A 12442-nucleotide genomic window follows, 5' to 3' on the forward strand; every position below is an offset into this window, starting at 1 on the left:
CTCAAGAACCTCAGTGTAGCTGGTGGCAGAAACATTAGTTCAGTGTTAGAAGATCTTTTAAATCTTCAAAGCCAGCCCAGATGTGTCCGTAGGCTGTCAGAAATATATCATTGCACTCATTTCTTGCTGGTGGCTGTGTCAGAGGCCGATGGTTAAAGGCACCACTCCAGTCTCACACAGGCTGGCTGAGGCTGCAAGCAGCGCCAAGGACTGTGGCACTGCCCACCTTTGATTTGGTAGAAAAAGCTCCAGGCTGCTGAGGGTAACCTGTGCCTGGTGGACATGGTAGCACCTGAATGAAAGATACAACACATGTATAAAAGAACTTCTAATATTAAAAATGTGATAGGGATTATGGTTAATATCTAATTAGTTGCTGACCCCAGTTCAGTCTGAAGTCAGATCAGTGGCCATGCTTATGTCAAAAGCATGATTTGAATGTTGTCACTGCTCCTCTGACCTGAGTGGAGCTCAGGGATCACAGCCAGCAAGCAGCCAATGGCAGCTTTTTTTCTCCACAAGATGCTTCTACTTGCAACTCAGAAGACCTATTTTGCTATATTCACAAAATGATAGGTGTATGCAGGGACTACTGAGGCAAGGGAAATGAGGAAGGTTTCTTCTATCAGTTCTGTATATACAGATGTTGACACAATGTAAATTGATAATGGTCCTTCTTACAGAATACACTGATCAGTATATGAAACATAATCTGATGCTTCTCAAATACTGCAAGTACATATGTGTAAAAAGAGAAATTGTACAGACAGATATGCCAGATAGATGCATAACACTGCAGCTTTGAGACCTGTGGTTGTGTTAGCTGTATTTACTGCCTGCAAGCAGTCTTTCCCATTAAGTATATTCATTGCATCTTGCTTAAGCCAACATTGCTCAGTATTCATTAACCTACAAATTAAATGTGAAGAATTAAAATTGGATAGACTCACTATTTTGCCATCTGTTCCTCAACTTGAAAGTAGCAGAGTATCAAGCCGTTTTGTGGGTTTTTTCCTCAAATATTCATTACAGACAACAAACCACAATAGAACCTCAGGCAAAAAAGTTTCAGGACAGTGTCCAAAATCAGACAGGTTTATTGAAAAAGCTTTGGAACCATTGTAAATTCAGCAAGAAAACAAAGAAATGTTTTCTTCTAAAAGCAACTGGAGCTGTAGCAAAAGGAGTCTTCATGGTACTGCCAAAACTGGCCACCAGAGACTGGAGACTTTGCTCCTGCCAAACCCCTGGGGCTTTCTGGGGCAGATAGCAGCAGCAGGATCTCTATTTTTTCCCAGACAAAATGAATACTGCCAAATTGGAAAAGGTAGTAATATATCATTAAGGTTCTTCATCAGTCTGCATGGAAGAAAATCAGCAGTCTACCATTAAAATTCTTGAGTGGTTTCTTTGTTAAGACAGTGAAGCTAGAGTGATTATTTTTGAACATTTTGGAAGATAAAAGTTATCCTGAAGTTGCTTGTAAAAATTCAGTTTAAAATTGAAGATATCCGGGTGCAATCTTGGCTGTGTCAGTAAAAAAAAAAAAAAAAATATATATATATATATTGTTTTTTATTAACTTTTAGACTTTTTCCAAACTTCTGAAGTTCAGTAAAAGCAATTGATGCTAACATTTGGTTATTCCCAGAGATTGGAGAAATGACTAAGGAAAAGGCATGCTGCCTTTCTGTAGCAATTATCCAAACGGATAATTAAAATGCAGGTAAAGTTAAAATACAGATAAAAATTTTCCTATTTAGAAAAGGTAAACCAGGACATCAGTGTCACATGGCACTATCCCTAGAGATCCATCGCCTGATGGGAAATTCAGCTCTGAACAGAGGACCAATAAAAGTCTAATTTTAGCATAGAAGATTTTTTTTTCCAGACACAGAGTGAATCAAGGCTAAAGGGGTATAAAGGTCATCTCTGTATTCTCCTTTTTTGAGCTGTCATAGCTGCAGATCTGATTACTGCTGTAGAGGATCATCTTTGATAATTGCAGTAAAGGATCAGCTTTGCTGAGGGGCAAATTTCATCCTAATGCAGAGGCTTGAGGCCCTGTTCCTGTGATACAAAAAGGTACAAGATGACTGCAAGGGAAGGTTAGTGACCCCTATTAAAACAAATAGACTGTGCTGGCTACTTGGAATTCCCAGTAACTTCTGTTACTTTTTTTGTGGCTTCTGTTACAACAAGATTCACTTTTTGATCTTTGCAAAATCCTCTTCTGAACCCTATAAATCCTTAGTATCATGATGACCACATAAGATTAACTGCAGTGAAGCTGTGATGGAGAAACCTCAATTACTGGGAAGCACCTGGGTAAGAAAGGTTAATAGGAACATCCAAGGGAAAATACATATGACCCTGAGCAGTTATAAAATATTTTTCCATTGTTTTTTGTCACAACGAATCTCTGCCTGGGTGCCCTGTTGATGTCTGCCTTTGCCTGCACATCCCTACAAAAGCAATAAATTCTTGTGTGGCTACTGATTACTGATTACATTCATGTACAAATTCATCATCTCCTCTTCTCCAAATAAATTTACCAATGATGTGTTCTTATATTATCTTCTGATGGTTACAAGAGATTTTGTGCCATACTACAGATTTCCTTTAAAGACCATGTCTGTAGTAGTTTAAAGTAATTTTAAAACATGTCTCATTGATGCTTAAATGATAGTGCAAAAATTTAGAACAGGCCTTGCTGTCTTCAAAAAGTTCAATAGAAGTCTGCTCCATTAAATTATTTACAAGGAGAATAAAAGGTCAAGAAACTTGTTCTTGATGCATCCCTGTAGTCTGAAGGTCTATTAGACTCTGAAGTCTCAGGCAACTTAGAACAAAACCAAACCAAACTGTACAATACCTAATTGCACCTCAAGGCATTTTTTAAAAGGTTACAGCTGGACCTGGACAGGAACTGAAAGATGTGATGAAATTCCTACACTTCCCCATGCTCCATGGGGATCACAGGTGCTGGAGCCGAACTTTGCAAGTGGAATGGCAAACAGTTGTGCTTCTTGTTCATTACACGACAACAACAGCAGGAAGAAATCTCCAGGGTGGGAAAGGGATACAAATAAACCTTTTCGCTGGTAGATTTCAAATTCTGGGCTAAGACACATCAGTACACTGCTGTATATTCTGATTGTTTCTAAAACAAGACAGAGAAGCTTATCTGAGGGAGCACAAATTACTTGAAGCATACACTGTGTTCTGACATGTTTTTTAACCTCATGTGAGGTGATCAGTGACCACCAGTCAGCTCCTAGGGAAAGATCATGAGTAATGCTGTAAGGTAGGTGGCTTCTGTGCAGGAAAGGGTCATTTAAAATTGCAATTTGTAGTTTGTTATGTGCAGGGGGCTGTATATATGTGTGCATGCCTGTGTGTCCATGACTGCTTACATGGGGAATTTCACACCTTGGGAGTCTTACTTGCTCCAAGCATCATCATCATCCTGTGCAGCAGCAGATGCCAGAAGCAGTTATCCCTTCTTTAGCATAGATAAGATATGTTCAGTATGTAAATATAGTATGTTCAGCTGTAAATATAGTAGCACAGGTGTAGCCATGTGGTCTGCACAGGTGTTCCTTCAAGGGAAGGTGAAATCTGCAGAGGAGAGACAGCAGCAATGTCACAGGGAAAAGCACATGTGAGTTGCATTATTGGCCTGGCAAAGATTTGTTCACCTGACACCCTGAAGCCTTTGTTGTGTGACAGGTTGATGATGCCATCACAACCATGGGGGATTTGACCCATATGTTTTTGCTGCACCACCAACGGCGGAGTAATATACAGCACCTCAGAGTTCTTAACTGGTCCAAGATCTCTCTGAGCTCTTAACTGGGAAGGTCCAGGAAATAGTTACAGCATCTCACAAATTACAGTTTCCCCCACACCACTTGGTATTTAAGATCAATAAACACAAATGTCCAGTTCAACATTTCTTGTTGGTACCTTTCAGCTGTGCTCAGGTTTGACGTTGTCAGGCTGGCCCCAAAGGTTCCTGCTACAGCCCTCTCAAATCCTTTGCCAAACAAGATGTATAGCTGTGTGGACAACCTGCAGAGCTGTGGAAAGGTAATCAATGTCTGCCTCATTCTCCAAATACTTTATGGGCTTTCACGGGTAGTGTGAAAGTTAATACCAAAACAGAAGACCATTGAATCACATTGTCATGCCCTTCTGAACAATTGTTTTGGTTTGCAGATGGCTTTTTCTTGCCCTGATCTTTATGGCAAAGCAAGTTGTGTACTGCCAGTCTCTGCCCAGATTACATGATGCATCACATTTCTTGAAGGCCCCGGTGGCTAAATGTAGAGAAAACAGGCATTAAAAAGTAACCAAATCAAGGGGAGGATGTTGGTAAATGAAGAGACACCAGCCTCAGTAGTTTAGGTAAGATCCCTGGATTTTAGTGGCAAGGACTTAGAAGAAGATGACTTACAATTAAATTCCTCTTACTTAACTTTAGTCCTCCAAAAAGCATCTGGTCTAAACTATTTATTGGGGATGCAGCCTCAGTTAATGAAGAGACACATCTCCTCAAAATGTGATCTGTGCCTTCATCAGAACATGTCTCAGTCAGAAGAGAACCGACCCATTCTTCCATACGGGCGCAGGTATCTTTGACCGCCTGCCAGACTTCTATCAGGACCCCAGCAGCTATGGGAAGAGCATGTACACATTGATTTAGTGTCATAGTCTCTAAAGATGATGAAGCTTAAGCTGCATTTCCAAGGATGGCTTACGTAGCAAACAGCATCATGGCATTGTACATCAAGGAACTAAGGCAACAATATGCCTGTTGCCTCTGAAAGTGGGATGCAAACTCCTAAATTGCTTGATCATTTGGGAAATCACAAATACTTCTGAAAGACTTTGAAATTAATGATCCTTGCACTATATTGAAGCAGCTTCAAACAATATGTTAAATAATCTGATAATTTGGGAAGCTAAGAGAAGTGTGAGGTTTTGTTTTAATATCAACAAGGAATATATATCCTCATCAAAAGAGTTTCATAATTTTCAGGTAAACCTCTCTGTAGGGAATCAAGTTATTCCTTATAATTTAATTTTTGATGCAACAAGATGCCATTTTAAAAGGTAATGTTGTATGTTATGATGCAACCTGTGCAGTAGGATGGTACTCTTATCTCTTCCACTCCTACACATCAGGAGTCCTGTGCTCTAGAGTGTTAATTTTTGAACTATGCAAGTCTGCATGCAGGTCTATGGAGTCACACCCAGACTGAATTTGTGCAGCCCATTGCAGGATCTTTCTGTTTCTAAAGACATGGCAGGAATCCTTCAGAGAGAGAGACTTGAATTTGCATCCTTTATGAACAAGCCTAAGTATGCTATAGTTACATAAACCCTAGCAAGAAAGGTTCAAGAGCATTTGATTGTTATGAGATGTTTTCAGGTTTATGGATCTCAACGTTTGCCAAGGTGTTTGTGGTTTGTGTTTTAATTTAGCAGCACTGAACAATAAGTGCTTTCAGCAGCTGCTTACTGTGAAAGAACATCTAGAGTGTTGTACAAGGTCTAGATGTTGCATATCTTTCTGCACTTGCAGAATTAAAATCCGAAAATTATTTTAGAAACTAAAATCTATCAGAATTTTCAAGATCTATATTCAGAGACTAAAAAGAATGGGGTGGGGGGGATGGGGAATGTAGAAAAATACAAAAACAAAGGAAAAAAAATTATCATGCTGGCATATTCTGATTAGTTGGAAATAGTACATAATGTCAAATACAAGTGGAAATGGAAAAAGGTCAGGAGAAAAGAAGTAAACAGTAAGAACAACAATTGCACTGTCACATGCTCTACCCACAATGTATTATACAGACAACAGAGAAAGGACCCAGGAAAATAGTGGAAGTGCTTGACTGCATCAAGGTACATAATCAAAGATCTGTGGAAACACTACCAAACAGTCACATTACCAAACCACACCAGTCACCAATTCATGCAGCTCCTAGTTCTTGGGAGATGAAATGCTTCATAAGGAATTAGGAATAAGGGACAAAGAGCTTATATGTGAAAGTATGGAGAATGTACACAGACTCTCCAAGGCTACAGATGTGAGCAAACCTAGTGAATAGACTCTCTTATAGATGCAGAGAAAAATAATTCTCCAAGTAGCAAAGATAAAAAATTTACAAGGAAAGATAGCACCAAGTATGTGTAAAATGCACAAATACAAACCAGGAAATTATAACTAAAGGAAGATTTTGAGAAGAAAATAACAACTCCTCATCATTAATTCTCAATATATGGAGTCATTTGCAATAGCTATGGCTAGGGAAGTCATTATATCAAAGTTTACAGACAAGAAAAGCCAAGTGAAAATGTACTGAGGAAACATGCAGTGACTCACAGGAAGAACTTCAAAATAATGTAATAATAACAAAAAGTAAATGGTAAGACCAGGTTGGCACTAGGTACAACAACAAAGCAGCAGCATCCACACAAAAGAAAATGTACAATGTAGGCTACAGTATATAAGTGAACACACAAAGCTTCAATAAATCAGTATCAAATTCAGTGATAGCATGCTCATTGCAGTGCTAGGATGTGCTCAGCCAGAGTGCAACAAGGGAAAGGATGCAGACTGGAGCATTAGACAGCAAAACCACTCAGAAATCATGGCTTTCACCTGAAACAAATATCATGTACTCATAGGTACCAAACCTGGATGAACTGTTCCTGCCTTTGACAAAGAGATTCATCCATCCATCCAGAAGGGCAGCCTGAGAGGCTCCATGTGGCACCATGGCACTGCTGTTGTCACATGAACTCATCTGGAAATTCAGGCCAGGCCAGACAAAGCCAAGGAAAGAAAACTGTTTATGACGCTGCTATTTAGCTATATGTGAGAACAGTTTTCAGGATAAAGCAGTGTACTTCGGAAGAAGAAATTATACGTTCTCTGCCTTGCATCTCTTGTTATCCTTCCCATACTTGAACCTAACCACCATCTAAAATGTATTTAGAAAGGTTAAACTTATTTTCCCTTTTCTTTTAACCTTTTAATTCATGCTGATAAACTTACGTGGGAAAACACTTGGCTGTTCCTGTTATTCAAAGGGCATTACATTTGAGAGACGATAAGGTGGTAAGAACAGGCTAGCAGGGACAAAATCTGTGTGTTTTGTGGGTCTAAGTGAAAGTTCATCTCGAAAAAGGCCACATTAACAATTTTTTTCCTCTATTTGATCCTCTTTGTGGCAGTGCTGAAACACTGACAGCTGACATGAATTCAGAGGCAGCTGAAGTGACCACTGCAGTGGGTCAGTTGAGCCTGCCACAACAGTGGGTTGGTGTCATAAGTTGTTGTCTTGGATGGCTGTAATTTTAAAGTCAATGAGATATGAAATATACTTGACTTAAGGCCCCAGTCTGAGAAGTTTTTTTAAATGTCCCCCTCTCCACAAAAACCCCCAAAACTCCAAAAATCAACCAAAAAACTTACCTTCTCAACTATCTCAAATATTGTATAAAAGAAGAGGAAGATGAAAGATGACCGATGTACCAAAAGACTCAAGAAGAAAATGCAAAAAAGAAAAAATTGGCTATTACAGACACAGAGAAATGGTATGTTTTCTGAAGGAAGCTTATTAAGACACTTTCCATATGCTATAGTTCTGTCTTCTCCTGCTTAAAACGTTGCAGGCTTTTTATTTCACTTATGAGATGGATTGAGCAGTTCTGGTTTGAGTCACACTCCTTTCTCTCTTTCTTTTTCATAGAGCAATTTATTCACTGTTACCATGGAAATGATTTCATCTTTCCGATAGTAGGATTCCAGCCCTGCAGTCTTGGTTTTGTCAATATAGTATCAACCCCTGGCATCCCTACTTTATTAATGCCACCGTTAGATGAGACCATTCAACTATATCAATAAAAACAAATCTTTCAAAGAGTTTAACCGATTAAGGAAGCCGGTAGTCCATCATTTCATAGCTTTGTGCTGCAAATAAAAGACCCACAGTTGTGACCCTCACTATTTATTCAGCCTCCTCACAAGGCTCTCTCTTATCAGTCAGTTCTGTCTCTCCTGGAACAGGTAATGGACAGATGCTGGTGTAACACAAGGCTTCCCCTATTTTTTTTTCCTTTTCCGAACTTTACAGAGTTTTTTTCATACTTCCCTGATGGTCTTTTAGAAGAAAACAGAACTGGCATTCCTGAGTTTGTATCCCTGCCTTTATGCTGCTGTTACTGACAGACTTGCCAGGGGAAAGACGTACTCTAATCCTTCTCTGAGCTTAAATGGGGTTTTCTGTTTTATAAGGCAGATGAAGGGGCCCACAGAAGACTCTCAAACCAGCTGACAGAGAGCAGGAGCAGCACAGACACACATAATACGTACACACAGAGGCACAAATAATCAGTGCTGCGTAAAAGAGACATCATTTCCTCACAATTTGCTACGCTTCAGTTGTGACTCCTTTGCAAAACACAAGCTCCAGACAACATTCTTGTGAAAAAAAAGTAAGTTTCTCCTTTCATATTTATCAGCAGATTATAAGAGTCTATTTGAGAGTAAGTGAAGACTGATTTGAAGTTGAATCTGATTTTGTTGATTTCTTTGCAAGAATTGTATACCTGACAGTGAAATAGGAGATTTCTCTTTAAAGCATAATAAACTTTGAGCATTTTTATGAAAATGTTCTGCCTTGTCTTTGTGCTTCAGGCAGAAGTCTCTTGGGCCCCTCCAACATGAGGCAGTAGTACACAGCAGTCAGATCAGCTGTGGTGCCATTACTCCATTTTAAGCCACATCTCAAAGCCAACTCAGCACTTCCTTAAGTTTCTGGCCCACTTTGTTCAACCTTCTGGTATTTTCTGTTCAAAGCTTAACTTCTGGATGAAGTACATCCATCTATCTTTAAAAATTCCCTCATTGCTTTTCCTTCTGAACGCAGGCATAGTATGAGATGAAGTGGCTTCAAGTTGCATTGAGGGAGGTTTATATTGGATATTTGGAAAATTTTCTTCAGGGAAGGGGTTGTCAAATATTGTAACAGGCTGCCCAGGGAAGTGTGGAGTCACCATCCCTGGAGGTATTTGAAAGACATGTAGATGTGGCGCTCAGGTACAGGGTTTGGTGGTGGACTTGGCAGTGAGGGGTTAATGGCTGTACTTGATGATCTTAAAGGTCTTTTCCAACCTAAATGATTCTATGTTTCTAAAAATTTCTTTTAAGAGTAGCCTCTTCAGAGAGGGATAAATTATCTCATTGATTGAATACTTAAAATTAGCAAGGCAGAGCTGATGAGTGTGAATGAATGTGTCGTTTTAATACTTTGGGGCTCTCTGTGCATGGCACGTCATAATATTACATTAAATTTTCAGATGTCTTGTTGCCTTCCATGGCAAAAAATAGATGGTGAGAGAAGAGGGAAAACCATCAAGGATTAGAAATGTCTGGACAAAAAGACTATTTGTTCCAAATTGCTGCACATTTCAATTATGTCATTTCCACTTTTTCAGGCTCAGTGTGAGACGACTGGTGGAACACAATGTGGGGGTGTTCAGAGTTCTGTCTTGGCTGCCTCTGCCAGTGACGATGATCAGGGTATGACGATTGGAGCTGGTAGCTCCAGTGGTAATAATGGTGACCCTGATACTTCCTGTTGTATTTTCAGCTGCTTAAAATTTTGCAGACTGTTAATGGTTTGGGCGGAAGTTTTCTATGCTGCCTTTTTTGCTTCCAAATGAGCTCCTTCCTTTAAGTTTCACCTGATATAGTCTGGCTATTTCTGATGGAGAAGACTTCCTGTTTGGTGCCTGATGCACAACAAAAAGCAAAACTGGGAAGAATGGATAATAGACCAGCTGAGTGTGCTGCCATTCAGTGGGACCTGGACAAGTGGAGAAATGGGCTGACAGAAATATTGTGAAGTTCAGTAAAAGAAAATGCAAAGTCCTGCATCAGGGGAGGAGTAACCCCAGGCACATGGATAGGCTGAGCAATGACTGGCTGGGAAGCAGCTCTGAAAAAAGGACCCAGGGTCAGGGTGGACAAGAAACTGACCTTGAGCCTGTGTGTCCCTGTGGCAAAGACAGCCAACACCAGCCTGCACTGCATTAGAAAGTGCACTGTTAGCAGGTGGGGAGAGGTGATTCTTTTCTGTTCAGCACTGAGGAGAGACATCTGGAGTGCCAGGTCTGGTCCTGGCACACCAGTGAGACTGGATATGGACTTGACAAGACAGGGATTTACTGAAGCAAGGCCAAAGAAAGGCCACTAAGATGATTAAGGGAGTATCTTGCATACAAGAATAGGCCAAGAAAGCTGAGACTATTCAGCTGGAAAAAGAGGAGCCTCATGGACCTTATCCATGTGAATAAACATCTGACTGGAGGTAATGAAGAAGAGGGAGTCAAGCTGTTCTAATGAGAGCCCACTGACAGGAGAAGAAACTGATGGGCACAAAACTGAAACATGAAACTCCATCTGATGGTGTGGAAACATTTATTTAGTTTGAAAGATGTTGTGGAGGCTCCATTCGTGAAGATATTCCAAGCCCAAATGGATATAGTTCTGGACAAATTTGTCCAGCTGATTCTGCATGAGCATGGGGTTTGAACAAGATACTGTGAATGAAGGTCTTACCAATGCTTAATAGAACATTTCTAGCCTTGGAGCAGGCATTTTAAAAGTCTTTATGGTAAGAGTCTTCTGCTGTCACTTGTCTTCCTGTTTTCATCAGAAGACTTCTAAATTCACAACATGTTAAATTTGCTAGGGATCAATAGAGCATGACTGGACTTTGATCAATAGGCAAATCCTGCAGGCACCTCCTGTCAAGGAGCACAGGCCATCTCTGGGCTGCAGGTACTGGGTAAAATTCACCCTGCCTGGGGCAGATGGTGCAAAGCTCCAACAGAGAAAACCACCCTTCTTTCAAGCTTGCAAGGCTCTAATTGCTGGTGCCACAGATGGGAAGAATACTGAGAAGCCTAACTTGACTACAGCAAAGTGATGGATCCCTCACAGGGAAAAGATTGTCAGAGCAAGAGAATGAAAAGGAAAAAAATCCAGTTCAAAGGAATTAGCATGGCAAGGCTGCTACAAGCCTAGGAGTGTTTGGGGAGCATGGAACAGACTGTAACCAATTGTAGATGTAGAGCAAGACCAAGGGACAATGTCACACAAAACCTGAGTTGCCGCATTTTGTGAGCATAATATAATTTAGCAACCAATTGCTGTAGTTTTGAAGTTAATGCATATTAATTTTATAGTTTAGTTTTGAAGTTAGTGCATATCTTCTCCCATCCCCCATGTATACATGTGAATTCTGCTCACCAGGCTCATCAGATGAACCCTCTTAGGATGCTTTGAAAAAAATAATCTTAATACGTAAAGTGTTATAGGATCTTTTGAGATAAAATTCTCTAGAGTGTCCCATTCATGTCCTCTTCCTTACTTTGTGGAAGTAATTAGTCTTTATATAATATTCATCCCTGATTACAGGGTGTAAAACTTTTTTCTGACTAAAGAAATAGTTATGAAAGAAGGCTAGGTTTGGGTTTTCTGCTTTGATGCACAGCAAACATGCAATTTTGCTACCGGTAGCAACAAGCAGCTTGGAAAATGATTAGGCTTTTTGAAAAAAGCATAAACAGGAAGATGTAGGCTGTTTCTGGAGTTATAGTGATTGTACTAGAAGGGAAGAGACATCATGAGTGAGACTCCTACACCAATTTCCATGTTGGAATCTACCAAGTCAGAGGAATTCCTCTAAATTTATTAAGTTTGCAAAATTTTAATTGAGTGTAAAATTTCACTCTTGCTGATTTTCAGGCCTAGAGTTGGATTTTATCAAACTAACTGATAACTCATGAAATTTTGAAAGGTTACTTACATTGTTGAGCAATATTTTAATTTACTCTAATTCATCTCATCTAGAATTTTTGCCTAATAGTTTTGCATATCTTTACATTCATTACAGTCCATTAAGGTAAAATCTTTTAACAAATGCTCTCTTTTGGCCACTTTCACCACTTTCCACTTGAACCTCATTCTTATTGCAAATGTCAAACTCTGCAAACGACTTGTCATGAAAGGTCACATTTCTATGAAAATCATATCCAACATTTCAGCTCTGGCTTGGAATGACAACTTATACAGAAGTCATATTCCTTTCAAGAGGAATCTCAGAGAGAACTTTAAGTGTTATTTTTTTGAAATTAAAATTACGGTTTTCCCATCAGTTTTCAGTATTATGCCTCTCACAAAAGCTAGAGTGTCTACTGGCCAGTTTCCATCCAAGATTATTTCCCATGATCAAACAATGGCCCAGAAGATGCAAAGGCATTTCCTTGTGCTTTGGTGGGGCACTCTACTCTTGCACTGTGCAGAGCAGACCCACCAGTCTGACCATTGCTCATACATGACCCATTTTAATAAAAA

Source organism: Corvus hawaiiensis, chromosome 26 (genome assembly GCF_020740725.1).
Source record: "Corvus hawaiiensis isolate bCorHaw1 chromosome 26, bCorHaw1.pri.cur, whole genome shotgun sequence".
NCBI lineage: Eukaryota > Metazoa > Chordata > Aves > Passeriformes > Corvidae > Corvus > Corvus hawaiiensis.